The sequence below is a fragment of the Trachypithecus francoisi genome, unplaced genomic scaffold (assembly GCF_009764315.1).
Source record: "Trachypithecus francoisi isolate TF-2019V2 unplaced genomic scaffold, Tfra_2.0 Lachesis_group3, whole genome shotgun sequence".
NCBI lineage: Eukaryota > Metazoa > Chordata > Mammalia > Primates > Cercopithecidae > Trachypithecus > Trachypithecus francoisi.
The window spans coordinates 27,972,005-27,999,296 of NW_022681468.1; the positions used below are offsets into that span (position 1 = coordinate 27,972,005).

The 27,292-nt window shown below is 36.4% G+C and overlaps 1 protein-coding gene across 2 annotated transcripts in view; it reads right to left on the reverse strand.

The window, feature by feature from the left end:
• Positions 1-27,292, reverse strand: part of LOC117069250 (neurexin-3-beta) — a 1,234,533-nt gene that overhangs the window by 690,574 nt on the left and 516,667 nt on the right. The window lies entirely within an intron of this gene.

Below are 27,292 nucleotides of genomic sequence, written 5' to 3' on the forward strand. Positions count from 1 at the left end.
AATAAAGACACCTCTCTCTTAGGAAAACAAAACAAAACAAAACATATGCTGGTATTTACAGAGAAGTCCCAAGGATGACATTTTCCTTTGATACGTATCCTCAGTCACTCAGTGCTAAACTCTTTACCCCTGGCTCTCCTCATTAGTGAGACTTAGGTACTGCATTATTCAGGTCGCTTTTATCATCCTCCAGAAAGCTCACGTTAGCATGGGGGTGGGGGAGGGAGATGTTCCTTAAATGAATGTCTGTGATGAGACCAGAATTTATGATTCTACTTTAGTTCGAGGACTATCCGTGCATCCTATAAAGACACTATTGACATAGCATCTACTTTGTAAGGGTAGAGATGATACAGTTTTTGTAAATGCTACTGTCTTGAGAAGGATAATGGAAATCTGAAGGTACTATCCACATCTGGCAAATGTTATCTTGGAATCTTTTTCTTTATATCTTGTTCTTTTTCACCGATAAGCATGAATCGTCTTCTCTTGCTGTTTCCTTTCGTTCTTTGTCTCTTTTATTACAAAATTAAAAATTAATGAACAGGTGCCTAAAACACTGTAGATTTCATATCTTGTTTGGGCTAATTATATCATCTGGCCTGCCAAAATGGTGTCATTAATGAGCTTACATTGCAGGAGCTTTCTAATCAATTCTTTGACACTAAATGAAGGACCCTACCCATATTTAAGGATCTGAAGCCTGAAGTTGAGAGCAGCTTCTATGTGAAAGATAGGTTGTTAGAGCTCTAGGCAATCTGATGCCCACATCTCTCCCCACCTCTGCTGTTGTGGCTACTTTGGTATTACTTTGAATTGTGGAAAGACTCTCTGTGGTTCCCTAGGCTCAATTTTCTTCTTGGGTACTACGATCTCAGACCTGTTGCTGGTAGTGACTTCAAATCCATTTGAGGATTCCAGATCTATTCACAGACAAGGTGTTCCAGGCTGCGCCATGGAAGTCGACCTTGTGGGACTGAAATGTTAAGCTGGAATCCTTTCGACTTTTATGAATGCAAGAGCTTGTCAGATAAGCAAAAGAAAAACAAGTGAAGAAACAGGATGCCATTGTAGGCCGTGAGCCAGGCTTTGGCGGTAATAGACATAGCCATTATGTGAGCATAGTGCAGACAAGAAAACAGCAGAGTTGTGATTAGACTAGAGTTAGTCCAAACAAGAACTGTGTTAGAATTTTGAAAGTTTTACCTTTTGAATGCCAGGCTTACTACTTTAAATACTTAGATATATTTTTTAATGAGCATATAATCAAGATTTCCCACTACACATTTTACTGAGCATTCGTCAGATGTGAGGCATTTTACTTCTTGCTCTGGGGTTCTCAGAGGACTTGGTCCTTTTCAACCATCTTACATTAAAATGAAGATGTATTAGAAAACAAATGCATTCATGACATAAAATTCCACTGAGTTAATTAACAGCCAAGGCAAGGATGAAACAGAAAGATGTGGTTGGGCTGAACTGGATAATTCTAGTACAAATCTTGCTATAACACATGAAAAACTGAAGTATGGGGAAGTAGAGTTACTGCTTCAAGCAGAACAATGAGGTTTTGATAATAATTTCAATTATTTAAACTTAAATGAATCACATATATGTATTTTAAAGTTCAATACAATCCAAAGGTTTAGAATTAAGTGTATAAAAAATAAAAGTAGGTCAAGAGCAAAATAATAGTTACATCTTATCTAATCTATATGCTTAACAAACTTGACACATGGCGTAATTCAAATGTAGACTTAATCTATTCTGATTTTATAGCAATACTTCTCTTTAATGTGTACCAGATTTTTCTTTATGTGTCTGTTTGTAGTAAGTCTGTTTTTCAAAGTCACTTCCCATTTCAAAATTGATTTAATCAATGATGCAATCTTTAAATGGTGAGTAAATTATCTGCTAACACTAAAGAATTTTATAGTAGATTTTATAATCTCTTGTAGAATCTAATATTTTTCTTCATTATAATTGAACTTAAGTAATTTATTGTGTAATTACTTGTTTAATGTCTGTCTTAATCCTACTAGAATATAGGTTCCATGAAGGCCCAAGTCTTGTCTTAACACATAGAACAGGGGTCTCCAACCCGTGGCCAAAGGCCAGTACTGGTCTGTGGCCTGTTGGAAACCGGGGTCACACAGCAGAAGGTGAGCAGCAGGTGAGCAAGCAAAACTTCATCTGTATTTACAGCCGCTCCCCACTCCTTGCATTACTGCCTGAGCTCTGCCTCCTGTCAGATCAGTGGCAGCATTAGATTATCATAGGAGTGTGAACCCTACTGTGAACCATGCATGCTGGGGATCTAGGCTGCATGCTCCTCATGAGAACCTAATACCTGATGATCTGTCACTGTCTGTCATCACCACCATATGGGACCGTCCAGTGGCAAGAAAACAAGCTCAGGGCTCTCACTCATTCTACATTATGATGAGTTGCATAATTATTTCATTATATGTTACAATATAGTAATAATAGAAATAAAGTACACAATAAATGTAATGTACCTGAATCATCCCAAAACCATCCCTCAACCCCAGTCCATGGAAAAATTATCTTTGGTGAAACTGGTCCCTGGTGCCAAAAAGGTTGGTGGCTGCTGACTTAGAATATTGTCTTCACACATGCTAGGTACTTGGTAGGTATTAATAAGGACATACAAATAAATTAAACTGATATTGATCATTTTATTATCATCATAATTATTTGGAGGACCATGATTATAACTAGGAGTAACAGTAAAGACTAAAATATAAGGGAAATCATACTTTCCTTTTTATTATAACCCATCCACCCAAAAAACACCACTGATAAGAATTTGTTTTCACAGATGGGAGCCATCTAATTCCCAAGCCATGTTTACTCCTTCTAAAAGCAGAGCTTAGGAATCAATGATTGAGATGCTTTTCACGTGAGATGTCCCACCCTGTGCACAATTGCTGAGGTCACTTTATAAAAAAATAAGTTTTCATGTCATCATAACCTCTGTTTATTTTTTATTTTTTTATTTTTTTTAATTTTGAGACAGGGTCACACTCTGTTGCCCAGGACTGGAATGCAGTGACGCGATCTCGGCTCATTGCACCCTCCACCTCCCGGGTTCAAGAGATTCTCGTGTTTCAGCCTCCTCAGTAGCTGGGATTATGGGCACCCACATCCGCCTGGATAATTTTTGTATTTTTAGTAGAGACAGGTTTTCATTATGTTGGCCAGGCTTATCTTGAACTCCTGTCTTCAAGCGATCCACCTGCCTTGGCCTCCCAAAGTGCTGGGATTACAAGCGTGAGCCACCGTGCCCAGCCACATGTCATCATAAGTTCTTTAAGGGGAGATCCTTTATTTCATATTACCCTAGTTAAATCTTACTACCCATCATAGGTTTCCCTCTGTCCTAAATATCTACTATACACTCCATATAGTCCAGGGAAACAAAATATTGTGCTAACTTACAGGCTTGTACCGGAAAAGGGAAATCATCTGATTTCTTTCAGATAAAGATCAAAAGGTCAAAGTAGAATCTCAGATTTGACCCTGTCTTCCACTGACCTATTTAGAATCTTTATAGACCAAGTTCATACTTTTAAAAATAGTTTGGCACTTCACGCCTACATGTATGTGTGTGTGTATATATATATATACGTATATATATATGTACATATATATACATATATATGTACACACACATACATACACACACTTGTCTATATATATTTAGTTACTTTCTTATTCTTCATTTCCATAGTTGGTTGGTTTTCTGTACTAAATTTCTTTTTTGAACTGACGGACAAAGAATCTCTTCATTCCTGACTATATTTCACAGTGTCTCTCTCTCTCTTTGCTACATATAGCACTACAGATTGTATATGACTGTAGTATGTAGTCATGACATCACATAAAGGTTATTAGGTCTAAGGCATAGATGAGGCACTGGCATAGAAGTGAAACCATACATGGATAAATATTTATTATCAAGTTTTTCAATTATGTAAAAGCTTCCACAAGACCCTGTGATTCTAATTTTCAAGTACCTTATGATATCTGCTGTGAGTTTTTAGATATGAACTAAACTCAGGAAGTAAATCCATTAAAGTCTCTATTATATAAAGTACACCATGCAGGGTAAGCTGTTAAGATGAGGGACTTAGGGAAATAAAAAATAGCAGTTAATTAAGAATGCAAAAACATGAGAGCTAATTCAATTTTTATTCAGCAAAGAATCACTCTTCATCTGTTTCTAGTACCCATGAAACTACTGGAAAACATACTCTCAAAAACTTGATATTTACTTTCTAAAAATGCTCAAATATTTCCTATTACTACTTGTTTTTGTGTGGCCAAGGGGGAAAAATGGGGAGTGAGTCCGTTTATTCCTTGCTAGAGACTATGATTTCAAATTTCAATTAAAATGAAATGAGCAGCACATTTATCACTATAAAGCAGGTTGTAGGTAGCAGCAATAGGCCTTCTTTCATTGCTATGGCAACTGGACTACATTGTCACGGCTACCTTGGCGCTACATGTAATTGTCAGTGTGTGAGCTAAACTGATAATGTACAATCAATACCCTGTAAGCCACAAACCACATGTTGAGCCTGAAAGAAAACCCAGAGAAAGCGAGGTAATTTATTATTATTTTTATAATTGTGGTCTGGGGCAGACACAGGCTATTATAGCAACCTATAAATTTTACTAGAAGAGAAAGAAAGCAAAAGTGGATTGTACTATTTGGACTAAATACCTCACAACATTAGGGTGGAATAATCACCAAATGGCCAGGGGCACTGATTGAGCATTAAAGAGAATAGAATGCAGTGGCAGTTGTGGCTGGGTGCTTGGAAAAACCAACAGCCCTCCACCTGAGGGGAATTACCCATGCAGGATCTTGAAATAAATGCTCTTGGTCTGTCCAGGTTGGAGAAACCAAGTATATATTCACAATGTTCTCTGGGTATCTTCTTCACCACTGGCAAGCTCCCAGTTATTTGTTACAAACAAATAAAAGTGTCTCCTGCAGACACCAATTTGTGTGATTACATGAGTAGCAAGCATAAAGACAATCAGACCTCCTCATTTTCTCCACCCAGTCCTGCCCTTATTTCTAAGACTTTCCAAATTCTTAAGCAAGTGGTTATCAGACTTCAGCGTAAATCAGAATCCTCTGGGAGGGCTTGTTGAAACGCAAATTGCCAGATTCCTCCCCTAGAGCTTCACACTCAGCAGGTTTGAGGTGGGAACTGGGAATTTGCTAATGCTGCTGGTCCTGGGACTACACTTTGAGAGCCATTGCCTGATACTCATTTCAGCAGATATTTATTTTTTAAAAATAATAATATCTCTCCAAGTAGATTAACAATAAAGTGCAAACTGTGTGTTTTAAAAGAAAACTTCGAGCAGTGAAATGGTTCCACTAACACTGAGATAGTCTGTAATCTTGGTTCTTGGTCAAGTATTCTATTGTTAGTTCCAGGAAAGACCAGGGAGAATTTTTTTGTTGTTTTCTTGCTCTTTGTATATGTCTAGTTAAGGAGCTTGAAATCTCATAAACATCTCTGAAAATAAGTAAAGAATGAGCAGCATCAGAATTATTGAAATAATAGAGAAGTATATCTTTTAGGTATAAAGAGGAGTTGAGAAGTGAGTGCTATCAGCAGGTGCAAGAAGAAGACAAACCTCAGAGATAAGTTTCTTCATCTATCAGTCTCATCATTAGCCTCATTTTAGAAATAGCTGCTAAGAGAAAGCCTTCCCTGTAGTAGAAAGAAAAGCCAGAAGACTTGTATTGGAAGGGTCCTTCACCAAGGAAAATGCTGAGTGGTAGGAAATCACTGAAGCAATTTGGACCTGGGCAGAGATTAATGATTTGGTAGAAAGCTGCTGACTCAATGACATTCACATCCCAGAGTAAAGTCATTTTATCACTTGGTTTCCAGTATCTGGTATGGTACTGAAGTCAAAATATGTATGTTTTGGAGATTATCAACAAAAGATATGCAGTTGAACATATGCATACATGTGAGAGATCATGTTGTCTTATGCTTTCTCTTGTATTTTTAATCTATCCCCCAAAAAACAGAACCTAACAGCATGTACCTAAATTAGGTTTCATCTATTCAGATTTACTTTCAGTCTGAAGCAGAAAAAAATCATGGGCATGTTGCAAAAAATAGCAATAAATTAGTAACAATAGCTATAACTCAATCAAGAGGCTAGACAACAATTTGATGAAAGTAAACGTTGTTTTTTCACTCCTTTAAAACAATTTCTGTTCCACAGTACCACAGAAAATGTGAGGCGGTTAACAATAACAAAGTGAATATAATAGAGTTTCAACTTCCACAATAGTAGGCTAATAAAATGGTATTTTAAACTATCAGACAATTAAAAAAAGACAGAGACACTTGCCAAGACGCTTAAGGTTTATAAAATGAGCTCAGCATTTAACCACAGATGGTCATTACATAATTTTTTTAAAAATTGCATGTAAGTATTGGAACAGAGCAGTGTTTCTCAAAATGTGCATCATCATCACCTGGGAGGGTATGAGAAATGCAACTCGGGCTGCCCAACCCCAGACATACTGCATCAGGAAACCTGGGTGGAACTCAGCAAGCTGGGCTGTCTCTGGCCCACCCGCTGATGCCGATGTACTACATACAGGTTGTGGATATCAATGGAGCACCTCTCTCTTTGTCCCTGTTCTCTATTACTGGCCTTGATGAGAACAACCACATAGTCATTTTTTTGATCACAAAGTTACTGGAAATGATGGACTATTCTTCAAACTAGTAATAAAAAATAAAGATCTCAGATCACCATCCTTTATTTTACCTTTTTTCATGATCTTTTATATTCACACTCATTTTAATCTTGTTATGCTTAAGAAATCAAGAGCAACATTGATTAAAAAATCATTTTCCACAACATTGAAAGCAGCTAACTATAGTATTTTCTCTCACTTTTGTTAACATTTAGCAATTTAAGATCCAAGTGTCCCTTTCCAGAAATTCACCCACTCCTCAAATGCTACAAGATCCCCCTTCAAACGCAAAGGTATCAGAGAGAAAGACACCTGTAAAAGTTTCTTTTCCCCATGGAGACTATTTCTCCATAGATGAGGTTTAAATAATCCCTCAGAAACCCTAGATTGCAGCCTTGGGTACTCAGGCTGTTTTAGAAGTTATTTTTTCCACATTCATTAACATTAATTTGTACATTTTATGACACAAAAACTTATCAAAGCATCTTAGCTGTGAAACTAACTAAATAAATATCCCCAGCATTCCCCAAATTTAGAGATTATTTATTTTCTCCGAGGGCTGATAAAAGTTCTGATGGCACATTTTCTAATTTTAAAGCATTTTCATTTCACACTTCTGAAAAACGTGAAGTCAGGAGCGAGCGGGTGGGTCTGTTTGAAGTGTGATTCACACTTTATGCTCTCTTCCCCCAACAGCTCATGCATATTTATAATGCCAACCAGACTTTAGGTTTTAAACATGCCAAAGAAAGGGACAATTTTAGAGGATAATAAATAATTGTGCTGTAGTTATGTAGCACCTTCTCTCCAAAATATCCACCCCGTTTACAAATGTTAACTCAACAATTTCCGAAGATAACATTATAGATAAGTCATCCTCACCTTCATCTTAGCCTATACAACTCTTAAAAAATATTTTTCTCTGGCGCTATTTCAACAGTAACTTTTCTTTTCCAAGTCTATACCACTCCTTATTTCACTTAATGGTTCATGATTCATTTATTACCTAGTCCATGCATCCATCTCTCCATCCAACAATGCTTCATCAAAAAGACCATGATAGGGATCCTGTGATGAAGCCAGTGATAGGTGCAAGGTGTACAAAGAGAGAATTCCATCTTTCTGATGGGTGAAGACTCAGATAAGTAAGTATCAATATAAGAAGAGCAACAATTGATAAATAGATGGAATATTGAAGATGTGAATATCTAACTTGTTTTTCTAGGTCAGTTAAAAATGATATTATGAGGGTAGTAGTATTTTAATTGAACATGAATGGATAGGAGGGAGTACACTAGGTTAATGAGACAGAATACGCAATTCAGGAGAAAGAAGTAGCATAAGTATATTTGCAGAAGACTGAATGAGCACAGCATACTCAGGAAACAGCAAACAATCCAGCATGGCTAGAGTGCTGGTTGCATATAGCAAAATGGTGGGACTCAAGACTGAAATAATAAGCAAGGGATAAAGTGGGAAGAATCTGTACATCACAGAGGCGTTGGAATTTTAGCCTGTAGCTGGGTGATCACCTATTCAACACTATAGGCTAGAGGTTTTCTGTGCAAAAACTAGAGAGCGTGCAGCTCATTAAAAGGCATTCTAATTCAATTATTTAAAACATGCGGCTCCACAAAGCACACTTTCAGGTTTAGAATCAGTGCCTTTTTCTGATTCCTAAAGCTGTCTGGAAACCATAGGGAAAAAATAAGAGGGTCATATTATCAGATTTGCATTCAACTGGATGGAGATAGATTCTAGCGGAGTGATGCAGAAGGCAAAACCACCGGTTAAGAATTGCTATAACAGTACAGTTCCTGTTAATGTGGTTGGTTTGTTCACATATTCAATGGACATTACTGAGTATTAAAAGGCACAAAGCCCTGAGCTAAGCTCAGAATCAGACATTGTAATTGCTGTGATGAAAGTCCAATGCATTGCTTTGTGTTGGTTTGGTTTTGTTTTTGTCTTCCTTTAGTTCATAAACTTCCTAAAGGAAGCAACAACACCTCTTTTAAATGCAATTATAAGCTTGCCTAAAGCGCTACTACAGAGTTGTGCATGCTTTGTGCATGCCACAAATGTGTGCTGATGATATTCAGTTTCACGACTACAACACTGTTTTGTAACTTAGCCAGGAAACAGAGAAGTGCTGTGATTTAAACAATGTGCTATCCCACTTCCTCACTGCCAGCAACAGAACCCTGAAGCTGAAGCTCTGGGCTTGGGTATCAGATGGCTGGGAAAATTCTGGAACTCAGTTATAAGCAGTGAAGACTGTTTCCCACTCTGAAGCAGCCCACGGTTTTCAAGGACGAAAACAGTGAACATATAATTCAGCAGTGTGATACACTATGATGTACCCTTCTCATTATTCAGCTTGTGGATATAATTTGTTTAATGAAATGAGAAAATGCACATTTACCTGCTTAAAAAATAAGATTTTCTATTCATTTATTAAAAATATCTCTATAAAGTTTACTAGTCATATGGATATAAATCAAATATAAAGCACATGCAATGGATCCTTGTAAGTTTATAAATTTTTCTCTGAAAAGGATCGGTGATAACCAAAATCTTCTAACATCTAATCAGGAACAACTCCAAAAACATTCTCAATCTTCTGTTCTTTATCCCACACTGATCTTGTTAAACTTAGTTTATGCTATGATTTATCTTCCTTATTTCAGGTCTTTTAAAAAAGAAATCTGAATTCTAAGTTATTTTACTTATGTATATATCTAAAATTTTATTTCTTTTGCTTTCTCCGTTCCGTATTTCCCTATTTCTTCCCTTCCTCTTTCCAATCCTTGGCAATCCAGATTAATAACCTGCATCATTCTTATCTTTCTCCATTACTATCTCATTTCCTCATTTAACAATATATTGTGGAAATATTTCTAAGTCATCTGCTTCAGATGAAGACAGATCAAGTCCATTCTGCAAAGTGACTGCATAATAGTTCCTGATAGAGATTTACTATAATTTACTTAACAATTCCATTTTTCTATTCATGAACATTTACTTAATCTTTCCACATTTTTTTAAACCACTGCAAAATACGATGCAATATTGGGTATGTATAGCTAGATACTGGTATTTTAATTTTTATGAGAGTCTCATAATTAGGATTGCTGATCAAAGCATATATATATATATATTACTTTCAATAGAAACTGCCATTCAAAAGTTAATCTTTTAAAAAAAAAAGCTGTAACAATTTAACAATTTTCTACATCTCAAACAGCAATAGGAGTCACCACACTTTTAAATTTATATCAATTGTATGAATACAAAACATCTCATTGTTACTTAAATTTGAAATTGTCTGACCATGAAGGAGATTGGGCATTTTTTCATTGGTTTAAGGATAATCTGAATTTTTTCTTCTGTGAATTGTTTATTCATATTTATCACCAATTTTTCTATTGGATTGTTCTCCTCAATTTGCAAAAATTCTAGGTGGAGTCTAGACATTAATGCTACTTTCATTTGTGTGGCAGGCACTGCTAGCCACTTTTCTGGAACTAATATTGCCCTTCTCCCCATAGTAAAAGAACTCTAATGCTAAAGTTGCATATATGCCCAGATTAAAGAAACAAAAATAATCACTAACAAATCACATTAACCAGCTGTCCTTGCAACTGGGATAGACACATTTATGGATAAGGATATATACCATAATTTACTAGAATTTACAATACATACTTAGCCCACATATACATTTTTTGCTTTCACCTACCTGTTTTCTTTCCCTTTTTTTTTTTTTTTTTTTTTCCTGCCTGAAGGTGGAGAAGCCATTCAGTGAACATGAAGTGACAAATATGAGGATGAAAGCCTATATAGTCAGAACAGCTAAGTAGACAGGTAGAATGAGCTCAGTATGTGATTACCACATGGAGTCACTGTACGAGATCTGGATTGCCTACCTTCCAACTTTTTATTACATGTCAAAAATTAAGACACCTGATTTGTCCAAGCCATAGTTACTTGGGTTTTTGGTTATAACTGCTTATAATTCTCATGGACACATTTTATTACAACATTTTCCAAATATATAATTTACATATTGAATTTGGCAATGATATCTTTTACAGTAAATTTTTCTTTTTTTCTTTCTTTTTTTGAGACAGGGTCTTGCTCTGTCACCTAGGCTAGAGTGCAGGGGCATGAACACAGCCCACTGCAGCCTTTACCTCCTGGCTCAAGCAGCCCTCTCACCTCAGCCTCCTGAGTAGCTGAGACTACAGGCACACACTACCACGCCCAGCTAATTTGTGTGTGTGCAGGCATGTAAAGATGGGGTCTCACCATGTTGCCCAGGCTGGTCTCCAACTCCTGGGCTCAAGTGATCCTCCCACATTGGCCTCCCAAAGTGCTGGGATTACAGGATTGAGCCACCGTGCCTGGCCTAAATTTCTCTTAAAATTTTTATATGTTGACCTTTCTTCTCTTAATATGATAGCATATAGGAGTCTTGTTCTGGTTAGCAATGTTTCGACCAATCAATAGATTTTACCTCTAGTCCAAATTTTCTTCCAATATGTTTCATAATTTTTTAACCTTTAAGTTTCCAATTCACTTGGAATTTATTTCTGTTTATGATGTGAGATAGTCACCAACATTATTTTCTTCTATATGGATGGTTGGCTATCTTTCTACCATTTGCCAAAAAAACACTTTCCATCTCTCCACTAAATTGTGATAACAGCTTTGGAAGTGATTAAATTCCTATGTATGCTGGGGAAATTTTCTGAGCTACAATTCTTATCATTTAATCTATTTGCCCACTTTTCATGCCAGGTTCATACATTATTTTTTATTACAATGGTTTTATACTAGAATTATAAAGCATAGTTCTTCCTCAAAATCTTCTTTCTTGTATTTTCCTTGGCTATCCTCAGATATTTATTTTTCCATAGAAATTTTGAGTACACTCTGGGAAATTAAGAAAAAGCCATCACAGGGAGATTTTACTTAGAAATGTAGAGGCGAATTATTTTGATATTAAATTGTTACCACCTAAAACCATAGTATTTGATTTAGATAGTATTTATTCATTTTTACAGTTTAAAAAATATAAATTCCTGTTAAATGTACTCTTAGGTATTTTCGATTTTTGTTGTCTGTTGTGATTTACCAATATTTAGCTGTGCCAGGTAAGGAAAACAAAGACCTTTCCTTCCTTTCCACCTTCCTTCATACCTTCCATCCTTTCTTCCTTTCTTTCAGAGATATTCAAAATTGTTAAAGGTAAATGCCATAAGGCAAAATATAAAAAATAAACTGATCAGAATAAACATGAGGGATACATTCATCTTCTTTCACTGACACCTCAAGAGCAATTTTTTTTTTTGCCTCCATTCTGGAAGTAAGGCAACGGAAGCACAAATTTAGGGGTCTAGTAAGTAGCATAACCATGATTAAAATTCAGGGATACATGTTTCACAGTTAATTGGTTTTTTCCTAGCAAGTTATTGTTTCTTTATAGCAATTTCCGTCGAATATTTCTTCATTTATTGTTTGCTCCCTATGCAGAGGGATTGAGACTAATCCAAAGACTAAAGGTGAGAAGATATTTTAAAATATGCTCCCATCAATAAAAGAGGTTTTTTCTTGTGCTCACTGTATCATATCTAAAATGTGTTTTGTTTTGCTTTTTAGTACTGTTGCAAGATAAAGCAAAATGTTAATCCTGGTTTTAGGTGTACTGGCATATTACATTTACCTTCCTTTCACTGTTGAAAGTCAGAGTTGCACACAGTAGAGGCCACTAAACTTTACTAAACTTCACCTTAGTTGGAATTATTTTACTAATGGGAAAGAAAAAAAAAACTAAATAAAATAAACAAAAAAAATGTCTTTCTCTCAAAAAACAGGAACTTAAAATTCAGACGCAGGGCCTATTTCTTTTGCCATTTTTTTTCCCATATATTTTCAACAATAACCCAAAAGGAGGAAGGTAGAAGAGCAAGAAAGTTTTGACACACTTAAATGCCATATCCACTCTTACAATCAGGCATATATTTTAAAGCACTGTCTACATTTAAGACAAATTGTCATTTGGAATTTTTTCCCCTGAATTCCAAAGAATAGTGTCATTATGCATGGTATTGAAATAGCTGGGTAAGGATCAGTTACAGAATTGACTGTTGTTCATGGAGGGATTGTGTCTTTCAATGATTTGGCTTTGTTAAGTGCAAGGTAATACAATGAAACTCCATGAGAGGTGGGGAAGAAACTAAGATTTCTGGGCACTCATTTCAACTACTGTATACACGTACTCCTAAAACACATCCCTTATGACTTTATGACAAAATCGAATCCTCCCTATTTCAAATTAAGACAGAGTTTTGGGTACATAACCCTCAAGGAAGAGAGAAGAAGAGCAAATGCTCTTCACTTCCTTCCTTCTACTTGGCCTTCTTCAATGGACAGTCAAATAGTGAGCTTGTGTAAATATTTAATTAAGGTCAGAATTAAAACATGGATGCTGCTTCTATGCCGGGGGGAGTCAGTGCATGTTTTTTTGAAGTGTAATTTCAAGGGCAGAGTAAAACCTTGCAGAGTGGGTTGGTTGTTCCTACTAACTGGACCCTAAGTGAGAGTCTATATTTAAAGGGCTCCTAAAAAGGTTATTTGCATTTTCCACCTCCTTGGAAATGTACTTTAAAGGAGAAATATTTTTCCCCTTGAAAAAGTAGTATTTTGAAACATGACAGTCCTGTCTTTGATTGGTGACAGGATCAGATAATTGTTCCAGGGAGGCACTGATTAGTATCCTAAACCCATGAGTTGGGGCAGTTCAGGCACCAAGAAACTGTAATTTTCTGTTGAAATTCTGATTATCTCAAGTTCCTGTAGGGGTTGTATTACAATGAATACAGGTCCTTTTAAGAGATTCGATACACTAAAATAGCTAGATTCTGAAAATGTAGAAACAAATGTGCAGAGAGACAGGAGAAATCTAGAACAGGGAAATGTCGAGACAATTCCAAACACTCTTTTGGCTGAAGCCTGCCCCAACAAAAAAATATTTAGATGGCGTGTTTTCCCCATAGTTTTGCCCATGTTATTCAGTGATGGAGGATAATTTTTCCTTTCAAGACTATTCCTTTAAGGCTCAGCTCAAATTCCAACACCTCCATGAATATATATCTACCCCAGTTTACAGATATCGTTCTTTTCTGCATACCTGTAGCACCTGCTGTGGATAGCACCCATTTGACATAAGTATGGACACATGTATATCTAGTTTGCTTGGAGTTCTAGAACTTTAAGGAACCCAGAAGACCAACTTTAATCTCCCATTTTTCATATTAAAAACTACTTTTCAAGGAAGTTAAATAATTTGTCTAAGTCTCATTAACACATTTTTACTGGGTGTTGCTTCTCCTCAGCTATGTTACAGACTCCTAGAATGCAGAATAAAGGTCTTACCCTTCCTTGGAGTTCCTGTGTATCCTCACCAAATAACTTCTCCATAATAGTGCTCAATAGATACATGTTCATCAATTAACATTGAGCATGGAGTAAATTTAACATAACCAGTGCAATCAAAATTATCTTTTAAAATATGTAATAGAAGTAATATGCTAAGTGAGGAATATTCTATTCTCAGAGAACTTGCAATTTTGCATAAGAGGTAAGACATGCCACCTTATGCCTACCCTAGCTTAGGTCATTGATGATATATATATAATTGGTCTAGACTTGTTAAGCCAATTCTAATAGAAGAACAATGTAGTCTTTAGTCTCAATCTCACCTGTGGATTGGCCTGGAATTACTATATTATTGCAATGGTTTGGTGTGCCCTAGACAACTTTCCACTGGCCTATCTTCCTTATCTCTTCTTCCTTACCTGGGCCTCAGAATTCCTCGTAGGACTTCAGCCTTCCATGGAACATATAATTGTTAGAAGAAGTCCTAAAAACATATATTTTTCTATCTTTACCACTTTGAGTTATATTTGAAAACAATGGGAACACTATTGAGTGGATTATGAGCATATAGGATAAAATCTACAGAACTCAATTCCAGGAAATGAGAAGAGGCCTGAAGGCTATAATGATAGGCTAAGTTGAAATGAAGCAGGGCCATGCTCAGGCCTGGACCTAGGTGAGATGAAAGTGACAAAGGATTAGTATTATCAACTCTGAGGCAGAGGAAGAAAAGGTGAAAAAATATCAGATTGTCATTTGAGTAAAATAGGCACCTTCAAGTGATACAGATTGGCAAGATATAAATAGACATCAAAGCGACTGCAAAATCTTAGGTAGTAAGTTTACAAAAGGACTAATAAGAGAATTGTTGAAGTGTACTGAGACTGCAGGTAGAATCTTGTGTGACTTTTGTAATTGAGGAAAAGGTGTATTCCAGTTGTGGCCATCACAGAGTGAAAATAGTTAAAGGGCTGGGAGCAAGTAGCATTCTGACAGCCTATAGTCTCAGTGAATAGGATCCAGGCTGTGAAAGGCAGACAGTGAGGACAGACAAAAGTGATGAGAAGTGATGAAATGAGGACCAGGAAATGTCTAAAGGGAGGACCTTGGGATGGGGGAGGCAGAGGAACCTTGATTTTATTTTTATTTATTTGTTTATTCATTCATTCTTCAACCTTTAAGTCCAGGGGTATATGTGTAGGATGTGCAGGTTTGTTACACAGGTAAATGTGTATCACGGAACCTTGACTTTAGAAGAATTACTCACATGAATACTGACATGTCTGAGTAGTGTCATGGGGAAAAGAATGTCAAAGTTCATGAGTCAAAATTCTGATGCCACTGTGGAGAACAGACATTTATCTTCCAACATGTAGTTTAGTCAGCACAAATATCAAAGGTGGGGAGGTGTGCTTTGTTGACAATGGCTATCCCAGGCATGGAAGAAGTGATGGGAAGCAGAGTCCACTTGGTATCATAACATGCAAGAGCTTCAAGGGGAGTGGAATGAATAGGAGAAGTCAAATTGAATTAAGGTGGAAATTACAGGGGAAAGAATATAGGGGATGTGTGTACAATAGAGGATGGATTCCAAGCAGCTCAGGGGAAGAGTCAGTGACTTTCAGTGCCTGAGGAAAGGCAGAGAGATGAGCTGGAGAGGAATTAGCATAGGAAAGATAAGCAAGGTAGAGAATGACATAAAGCTTCTATAGTGATTCTTGGGGAGAAAAAAAGCCCCATGGTTATCTGTATCAGCTGGATTGATTCCAAATAGAGATCACTTTTCTATTGAGATAGGTACTACTTCAATCTGAGTTAAAGTGCAGTGCAATTCATTAATAAGAGCAAAAATAATTCATAAGTCCCACGGACCAAGAGAGCTCAGACCTTACTTTATGTCTGCTGTAGCTAACACCTATTTTTTTACTTTTTATTTTTTGTGTAAATAAAGGAGACCAAGACAAGAGACATGTAGGACTAATGTAGAAGTTCAACTAAGGCTTCATTCTCAGTTCCAGTTCATTTAAAAGCAACTTTTGCTAGGCCTAGATGCCTACTGTCATTTTATGTTACACCCTAGCATAGAAATCAATCCAGTCAGGTTAAACTAACAAGCCCAAAGCAATTCCAAGTACTTTCTCTGAGGTGTCCCTCTGATTAAATTTCTACCCTTCACCATATTAATTGCTTTCATCCTCCTCCCTGTCACATGAGCTTTGAGAATACTTTTCTTCCTCTCTCATCATTGCCTTTGAGTTTAAGATTCAAGGATACATCTTCCCTCATTATATTACAGTAAACACAGCTCCAACAAATAGTAGGTGCTCAATAAATATTAGATAAATTGATAATTGATCCTAACAGATTATCTCTATTGCCACAGCAAAGAACTCTATCGTTGTTGTTGTTGTTAGCACTCTAATCAATTCTTTCATAGTAACAAACACTAATCTAAGGCAAAGTATAAGATATAATTCAACATATTTTCAAGGGTGACTGAGGATGAAAGGGAGCCTCTGTAACTCATAGTCTAGAAAACCATTATTAAGGAATGAATGAGTGACTATCCAAAGCAAGCCAGCCACTAACCAACTGATAATCATATATTCATTCATGTGCTATGTTCAATATTGTGAGAACATCACATGAACCAGAGAAGTACCCATAGTCTCCATGTTCCCTTAACTTGAAGGAATTTGTACTCTAACAAAGGAGGCAAAGTAATACACTTAGTAGAACAGGAAACAATACCACACATTATAAATTTAGGTATTACATTTCATGAGAAATTTTACATAGAGAAACATAAGTGGTGATTTTTGTGTCCAGGAAAGACTTGGAATTGACCTTTGAGGGAAATGCTGTATTTGCAAAGGTAGAGAATGTAGTGAAAGTCATTTCAGGCTTCAAGAAGAATGCAAAGATGAACATGCATGATAGGACAGTCAACAGTGAGGAAATCAGCCTAGGTAGAGTGGAGGGAAGAAACAAGAGACAACATTGGCCTTGTGGGGGAGAATATTATCAAGAATAATCAGGAAGAGAAACTTAGCTTTGTCATGGTAGAAAAAGATAAGCACCTAAAAAATTTAGAAACATTATGTGTTTATCATAATTTTAACATGTTATTAAAATACAGAAGTAGAATGTAAGACACTTTCATAGAAGATGATAAATTATTAAGTTTAGTATGGAGTAAAAAAATATTCCCCTATACTATCCATTTTGTCTACTGAGATCTAATATGTGAATATCAACTATCTCCCTCTAACAACCAACTTTAAGGTAAATATTCTCACACAACAGTTTTGCTGGGTCAAGTAGATGGCAAGAAAGCCATTTTGTAGTACTAGAAGAGCCTTTGTGCTAACTCCATCCTGTATTATCCCCCGCCAACAGATTTGCTCTCTTCCCCAATGTGGGATTGATGCAGAGTGACTCAGTACATGGGTGTGGTATGCTGAGAACTGGGTAAGGCTCAGCACACAGGTGAGATAAGGAGGGTGACTTTACAGTCAGAGACACACAAGACTTAGCTCAAAATCATTGGGTACTTATGCCACTATTGTCACTGAGTCTGTTTCAGCTCGGATAGATAAGTTACGGGCTGGTTTCTCCATCTCTTTTCTCTGAGAATCGTTAAGTCCTGAAGGCAAAAAAAAAAAGGCAAAAAAAAAAAAAAAAAAGAAAGAAAAGAAAAGCCAGATTTGGGGTGGATCTATATGAGAAAGGTAGGACCCAGACGGTACCTGATATATCTGCAGATATTGCTGGCTGAAGCAGGTAGGGGCAAGAGGGAGTTTTGGGCAGCTCCAGAGAGCTGGGACTGACTAGTAAGAATAAGTTGTACTTTTAGGTGAAGAAAATCCCATAAGAAGTGAACCAGAGGTGAGAAGACCGAATGTTGAGGCATAAAAAATAAAGTAGCAGATGAAATGGTAACCTACAATTACACATCATTGAAGAAAAAAAAAAAAAAAACAATTTTAAAAAGCCTGGTAGGAAAAACAAAAATAAAAGGAAGAAAAGTAAAAGCAATTTTAAAAAAGCAGAACAGGTAAGAAAGAATGTTTTGATCAGAAGCACTTACTGAGGATTGGCCTTCCTATCTGAAATTTGAACAGTGCCCCAAGGTGGGCTGGTCATCCATCATAAACTGTTAAATATGGGAGGCTCTTCAAAGTGAACAGAACTTTAGACAGCTAGGGAGAGGGAAGACTCATAGAGTGCAAGGGGAGCACTGAAGGAAGTCACACCAGTTATCTCCTCCTTACTCCTAATCACAGTAACTGGCAATCAGAAGAGAAACCATCCATATCACATAAGTGGGTCAGTGGTCACTGGTTTCCAATGACAGGTTTATTGGTTTTATTTCAGGGATGGTTCGATAAAAAGGATATTGTGGGAAGTTTGATGTAAATAAAATACCTTCATAGCATATCATGTGGCCACCATCACTGTAGCATTTATATTATTTGAAAATAGCACAAAATTGGTCTATTGATACACAAAGGATGGGTTAATTTTCAAATTATCATAAAAATGTTATAATCTAGTGCTGAAAAAGTAATTTCAGCATCAAAGTGCTTAGTATCTCACTGCATTTGGCGGGATATACCAGGGACAACACCACTAACAGCGATAAACGTTTTATCATCTGTGCTCCTGAACGAGAGGATTAAAAGAAATCAGTATTTTCTGTGCACCTACTGTGTGCCAGGTACTTTATTTACATAGATAACATTATGCAATTCTCATAGAAAACCTGGATGTTAAGATTAGTGTATTCACTTTACAGATGAGAAAATGGAATCTCAGATGGATGTGGCACCTTGCTCAAAGTCCCACACTTGACTAAGTAACAGAGGCAAGAACAAAATACAGGGATATCTGGCTTCAAAGATGGTTCTTTTAAAAAAATCTATTCCACACATCCTTCCTAAGAAAAGTTATGGTAACCCCGCCAATGCCCATCTTACTACTCCTTGGGACTCAGCACTAAAAATAGAGAATCTTCTTAATATTTGGGCCAATATCAATTTTCATTCCTCTGGACAAGAAAAAGAAACTAAACAAAATTAAGCAAAACATAAGCATTGTCAACACATACTAGATAAGATTCTACTTGAATTTCTCAGTTATTACATTCAACATATCAAGGTAATCATTTCTGAAAAATTTCCACTTTTTATAGACGAACATTTATGTGACTCACAATAGAATCTTTGGGAGATTTGCCCATTTTAATCAATGCAACAATAAGAGGAAAGAGGAAATGATCAAGATGGATGTGTCAATGATTAAATTATGTTTGACCCTCAAACTGAGAAGGAGCTGACATGATGAAAGACCGTTTGTACTACTTCTTAACTACTCCAGAATTCTACATAGTGTTCACCCCACTAAAGGGAAGAAGATTTCAGACCAACCTAGCATCTGTAACACATCCCTTGAATTCTTTCCAGCTATGCATTATTTAGGAGGAACTATTTTAAAATGATACTCGAAAAAAAAAATAAATTCTACAAAGGAAGTAAACCAGTACTGGAATCAAAGGCAGCTGCAGAAGGAACTAGAGAAGGACATGCGTTTTTAATATTGGAGCAAATAGAACATTCTCTTCCTGATCCCCAGTTGCATTGTGATGGCCATTTGTAAATCATTTTTAATTGTCTTATTAAGCAGCTTAGAGTGCAGCAATCAAAAGTGCGTGGTGTTGTGAGACCTGGAATAGCCATCAGGCACGGATCAGCAGTCAGGGTAACAGAAGATGCAGAATTATATAACCAGTTATGGTCAGAAGGGAAGGTGGTTTGGGGAGAAAGTAGTACATGGCTGCTTCTGAAGAGATGCTGATCTCAGACAATACGAAACCTGACATTATAGTTCCAGGGAATGAAGCCCCCTCCCGGTACACGCACACACATCAGTGGTGTGCAGTCTAATAACTGCACTGGGAAAAGCTAACTGTCAAAAGCAGTCAGCTCTCTTCAAGGAGAAATTTCTCTTGCAGTATTCTAAGTCATGACATAAAGACTGTTTGCAAAATAGGCTCCAGAGGTTGGATTGTATGTGTCTGCATAGAGTCCCAGTAACCAGATCAGGAAGTTGGATTCTTGCTTTGATGAGAACACACAAAATCACATGAGAGTAGAACCTTTTCTTTAAGACAAAATGAAACTTTAATTTCATGAAGAAAATTTTCTGAGGTGAGTACATTGTGTCACAACTTTGTGATTCACAGTTATGACACCTCTAGGCCCCAAATAAATCAAAGATTCCTTCTCATTCTTCTACAGACTTAATTGTTTTACAATGTCCTAAAGACTTCTAGGGAAAAGCAGCCGACTTTTGAATTAATTATTATGCTATTTCAGGCAGTAGCAAGGACCAACAGACCTGGTCATCAGAAGTGGACCTGTGCAAGCATATGCTACATTCCCAACCAAGGGATCCAGTGAAATAGATTATTCTTCATAGGCCATTTCTTACTAGGCAATAACCATTTGCAACTCAACCACCAACCACTGGCTAAAAATGAGGACTATTCAAAGAAAGAATTCATGAAATTAGTGCCAATTTAGTTGCAAATACATTAAGAGAAGTTTTTGTTAATACTACAATATTAGTGGGAAAAAAAGTCTGATATCCTGGATTTATAGCTCCCAAATTATGTGGGGTAATATAAGCATTACATAGTTTCCCATTTATGATTTGATTTCCAACTATAGGTAAAAATATTTTAAGTCTGCTTTCATATACATGTGGCCTTGTCTAGAGAAAGAAACCATAAAATTCCAGTAAGGACACTGTTGGTCAAATGTTGTGACAGTCTTAGAAAACTCACAATAACTACGCTTTTTTCTGAGCAGTGACCCGTTAATTTCTCTTAGCTTTAGATTTTGAAATAAGTTTAATTATTTGTATAGTATAAATAATCTAATTTTAGGAAATAGGCATGAGAAAAGCGAAAGAATAGAAATAATTTCCCACATTTTCATAAGGTAGTTCCTTTTCCCAAATTAATCCTCTCTAGGTTTAACTGTGAATGTAGCATTTCAAAAATATTTGGTAAAATAGAAGTTTCTCCATGGAAATTATAATTCTGCCATGGCCATAGTCCATAGCTTTTACCAAAGAAATTAAAGTAAAATGATTATTAGACACATAAACAAAATGGACTAGATGTTTACTTTCAGAATGAAAATGGAGAAAACAAGGAAAGATATATGTAAGCATAAATGTCACTTCATTTTGTTGTCAGGATTTAACCATGTTTTGCTTGAGAGCTCAGGATAATCCCAGTTTGTTGGATGCAGGCAAGATACAGCATCTTCGTGCTTGATCTTGCTTTATCAGATATGTTTATGTATGCTAAATAATTCAAAGATATATAGTTAGATTAGACATAAAAATTATATTGGAGAGGAGTATCCTAAGAAGAAGAAGTGATAAGTGACAGGTACAAAGAGCAATACAAGGGACTATATAGAAAACTTATTCATAAGGTTATTAAGGAGAAAATGAGAAATTGGTAAGTGAAGAGCTAGAGAGGACAGAGTAAGATGTTCAAGAAAAGGCTGAGAATAAAATGTAGGTTCAAGAGGATTACTTTATGGAATCTTGAACAAGTTCAGCATGAATTAACAGTTTAAATGAATCACACAGAAACAAAAAGGAAGAAAATATTATTATTGCTGTTGTTGGCATTATTTTTTATTATAACAATTATTTTTAGAAAAAAGTACTCTAAATAAGATGGGAAAGGGCATGATTTTTATCCTCATTTTACCAACTTCTGCAGTTCATTAAATGAAAGAAATTGATTTGGCAGAGCTAATTTTGTAATTAAAAACCTTATCATAGTTTTCTGTAATGAGTTAAGTAAACAGACAGTAATTCAGTTATAATATTTACCCAGCTTATACCAGGGGACATTTGCTTACTAAGTTAAATAATATGGAGGAATGAGGAAGAGATAAATTAAAATGGGGGTAAGCAAAGTATATCAAGGACAAGAAGGAATTCAAAACTTGTCAGGCCATCACTGGATGTCTTATATTTGTACCAGGACAGGAATTTAGTGATTTGCATCTCCCTTGGGATAGAAGACACTGTGACCAATGACTTCATTAGAATATGGTTTCGTTAAGAATTATAGTTCATCTCTCTTGAGAGAGATGGTAAATAATCTACTTAAGACCAAAAGGCACCACTTTTTCCTTTCTCATAGAGGGAATTATTTTCTTATAATCCCAAATAATTTCCTAGAAAAGCCTTATTCACCTGGGCTTGAAGAAAGTACAGTACTTGCTTCACAGAGCAGAGAACCAATGATGGAAGAGAGAGGTTGGATTGTAGTAAGCCTACCAAGCCTCTGTGGGCATAGACTATAATTGCTCAAATGGCAGTCTCTAGAACTACTGATAAGTTTATTTTTGTAAACCGTGTCAAAGTAACCCTAAGGTCCACCACCAATCAGGCTCTCTGTTTGAAAAGTAGTTCTCCCAAAGTGAAGCCCATAAAGAACCATAACATTGAATTACCAAATTTAAAAGCTGACTCAAGAGTTAATTCAGACACATGCAGAAAGAGAGAGAGAAAGAGAGAAGGAAAACAAAAGGAAGAGAAGGAAAGGGGATGGAAGGGATGTAAGAGAGGAGAAATGAATGGGAGGATAGTAGAGATTAGAAGAAAAAAGAGGAGGAGCAAAGAGAAGTAAGGATAGGCAGGGTGGAGAAAATAGTGATGGAAAGGGAGGAAATGGGGAGTAGAGGAGGCACAGCCTCTGTACCAGGGCATCTGGCTTCGTCATTAGATTTGGTAATTCAGGAACAATCAGGCCCAACTTGCTTGCCTTAAAAAATAGGTAAACTAATTGCCTCAGGTAATGTAGCTACAGTTGGAAAGACTATCCAAACCACCCTTTGAAAGTTACTGCCTTGAGATAAACCATAGAGCTCTAATTTTATACCTGAACCTGCAACTTAGATGTTCTTAGACTTTGAACTACAGTCTGGGTTGTCTTTACCACTTTTTTCTACTCGTATTTTGCTAAATACCATGGGATCTCATTATTCCAGAACCTTTATTGCTAAAGTCAGTGCATGTCAGGGGATCCCAGTCACTTTCCTTTGCACCCTGTGCCTATCCTCATTAACGCATGTTCCATTCAGGACCATGGACAGCTCCCCGTCTCCCAAAGCAAATGTCTACAACTAGAGGCTTCACTATGCCGTTTTAGTCACACGTGGAGTGCATCATGGGACAAAGCAAATACTTGTTTTTGTTCAACTGAGAGATTTTCAGCTGTGAGTGAATGATACGTGCCACATCCTGGGAACTTTTACAGATATTTCAAACCACATACTGAACACGCTTTAGCATACATCCAATCACATTTGCCTTTTCTTTCAATCTTTCTAAATGGGACTTTGTTAAAAGTCAATGCAAATAATCATTATGTATCAAAATATGCTGTGTCAAGATGTTTCTGCCTAGTGATCTGCATTGGAAAATGTTGATTGAAGCAATCAAATGTCAAATGTCTCTTACCTTCAGAATACAGGTGACAGAGACACATTCTCTGAAATTCTAGAATGCAAAAGTTTCTATAGTCTGGGATTAAGAAGCAAGTATAAACTTCTCCAAGTATCTATCTTACAAATAATTCTTGAAAATCTATTATGTTAGATGTCACAGGTGAGTAGGAATATGCTCCCTGGAAGACAGAGTTTTGAAACTTTCTCCACTTCACTCTCTTTCTCCCCTATCTTCAAGGCAAATTGTGGTATTATTTAAAAGAGGTAAGTTATTCTCCCAATATAGGAATTCAAGTCTGTGCATTACGTGAAGAAGAAGAACAAGAAGTATACATTGAGTAAGCATTCCAGGTTACATGGCTTAAAATTGAATGCTAAGATAATCCCCTTAGCAATAGACATAAGAGAAGTTCCCTTGCATTATTATTTACAGATTCCTTTTCCATAGCTTCACTGCTATGTTTTACTGAGTACACCAGCTCTTTGTATAAACAGGCTAGTTACAGAATATAGGAAATAATTAATTATCTCTGGTTGAAGAGTTGTCATGACCTTTTCCCAAGAAGCTTTCCATACCATTGTCTACTTGCCTCTGCCTTCCCTCCTTATGAGGCACCAGCCTACCACCATGTGCAATCTGTCAGCTTCTGCCTACAACACGTGAAGCCTCTTAAGTATCTGAGTATCATTTTAGATCCTATTTTTCAGGTTAAAAGCAGTAAATTGCAGATGGCAAGTGTTTTTTTTTTTCTTGAGATTACTGAAAGCTGGGATAATTTTGTCGTGAGTCACATTAAAAAAAGAACAAGTGATTTTATACAGCACCTACTCAACATGAACATGTGCAAAGAACAGCTATCCATCCAGCCATCCATTCAGTAAAGGAGGGAAGGATTTTGCTTTGCTTTATGGTGACAGATTTTGGAGTGAGAGAATGTGTTGTAGTTCAATGTGCTCTGCAAGCACAATCACACGATGTGTGAGGATGCAGGTGAATAAAGCAACAAAACTAATGGGGCACCTCCGATGTGCTGAATTACAAGAAGCACTACACAGAATGGACTAATTTTAAAAGCTGGGGAATGGGAGAATCCAGGTCAGAGAAAGGACTAAAATCATTAGGGCAATGACAATTTTACACACAGAGTAAACTAAGATTAATAATTTGTATAAAGAGTTTTTATTTCTCTTCTTTTCAACTATTTATGTTAAAGTTCTGGGCTTTAAAATTCCTGCTGCAACCCAACTGTTAAAATACCTTTCATTCTTTGAAATGAGGCCATTTCGTAAGCACCTTTGAAGAAGGAGTATTGCAGCAAAGATTTGGTGCTGAGGAGGAAAAGCTTTGGGTGATACTGGAACCATGGAGAGGGAAGAGGTTACCTCAACTCTTTCTAGACAGCTTTGAGAATTTCCTGTAAGCCATTTCACTCCAATGAGTAAACCTGTGTCTTCAATTTCCACTGTGAGATTTAGCACTGGCCATATATGTACATGGATATATGAGGGGTCTTCAAAAAGTTTGTGGAAAACGCATATAAGAAAAAAAAAACATGAATAAATTTCTATTTGGCTTTGTAGCAAAATAAACTTGTACTAACTTGTTACAACATGTCTGAACGTGATCTAGTTTGAGGGAGAAAGAGAAATAAGGCATTCATTTAAAAAGCACTCCTACCAGAGCAATACAAATTGTGCTAAAATTGAAACAAGGACAGACATGAAATTTATGGTGAAGCTTGGGTAAAAGAATGGTAAAATCACTGATGCTTTACAAAAAGTTTATGGGGACAATGGCCAAAATAAATCAGCAGCTTTAAAATGGATATTTTTAAGAACGGACAAAATGATATTGAGAATGAAACCTACAGCAGCAGACCACTCAATTTCTGAAGAAAAAAATAATCTTTTTGTACCCTAATTGGAGAGGACTATCAATTAGCAGCATGAACAACAGCCAACACCATAGACACCTAAATTGGTTCACTAAAAATGCTTACTGAAAAATTAAAGTTGAGCAAACTTTTCACTCAATCAGTATCAAGACCACTGTGCACAGATAAGCTGAAGACAAGACCAGAGCTTTAAATGAAAATTTTCAACAGGTGAGATTGAGATCCTGAAGCATGTCTTTGAAGAATTGTAACAGGAGATGAAACATGGCTTCATCACTATGATTCTGAAAACAAAGCACAATCGAAGGAATGGCTACCAAGAGGTAGAAGTGGCCAAATAAAAGCAAAAGCAGACGAGTCAAGAACAAAGGTCATGGAAACAGTTTTGAGGGATGTTCAAGACATTTTGCTCATTGACTTTACGGAGGGTCAAAGAACAGTAACACCTGCTTATTAGGAGAGTGTTTTGAGAAAGCCAAAGCTTTTGCAAAACACAAGCAAAAACACAAAACCACTCAGGAGAGCTTTACCATAGAGTCCTCATCCACTACAACAGTGCTCCTGCTCATTCTTCTCATCAAACAAGAGCAATTTTGTGAGAGTTTTGATGGGAAATAATTAGGCAACCACCTTGCAGCCCTGATTTGGCTTCTCCTAACTTTGTTTCCTAATCTTAAAAAATATTTAAAGGGCACCCAGTTTTCTTCAGGTAATAATGTCAAAAAGACTGCATTAGGATGGTTACATTTTCAGGACCTTCAGTTCTTTAAGGATGGACTAAATGGCCAGTATCATAGCTTACAAAAATGTCTTGAACCTGATGGAGCTTATGTTGAGAAATAATTATTTTTAAATTTTTATATTTTAGTTCAATTTATCTATAAATTTCTGAAACCCCCTTTTAACTCTTTAATTATGCCACCATCTTCAAAGGTGAGCAATGATAAAGGATAAATCCACATACCTTAATATGAAAACCAATGATGGTAGTAAAGAAGGGTGCTTATTCAGCAAGCAGGTGAAATAAGTACATTTTATTAAATACTAACATCAAATCACATCTTCCAAATAATATTTCTTTGTTTGGGTGGCAGCCATAAAAACCTAAAGCTTCATACATCATAATAGTAGGTATTTGTGAGGTTCTCAAAATGATTTCTACCCTAAATTTATACCACATTAACCAGCTCATTAATCTCACTATTAGATATTCAGGAATGGGACTTCAAAGTAAATATATAAATAAGTTATAACTTACATGCTTTAGAAAGGTGTGAGGTGCCTTAGCAGAGACTTTTCTACACAACATAAGGTGAACATTGGTTTTGATTTTAGGGAGATAGAAAGAAATACTTTCAAAAGAGAGTACACACAGGAGGAAGTCACCTGGCATACAGGAGAATAAAGAATAAGGGTGGAGCAAGAAGCTAAAAATACAAGGCCATGTTAGGAAAAAGAATTATTTTCTGAATGGACAGAAAATCACAATTTACAAATGAGGACCTGATTCTAAGAAGGATCTTTACTCAATCACAATCCCCTTCTCATCCCTGCCTTCACATAGCAGCATTTCAGAAAAAACAATACGCGAGCAGGCAATTTTCAAATGGCAATAGGTGAAAAGTGGTACTTACTAGGCCCCA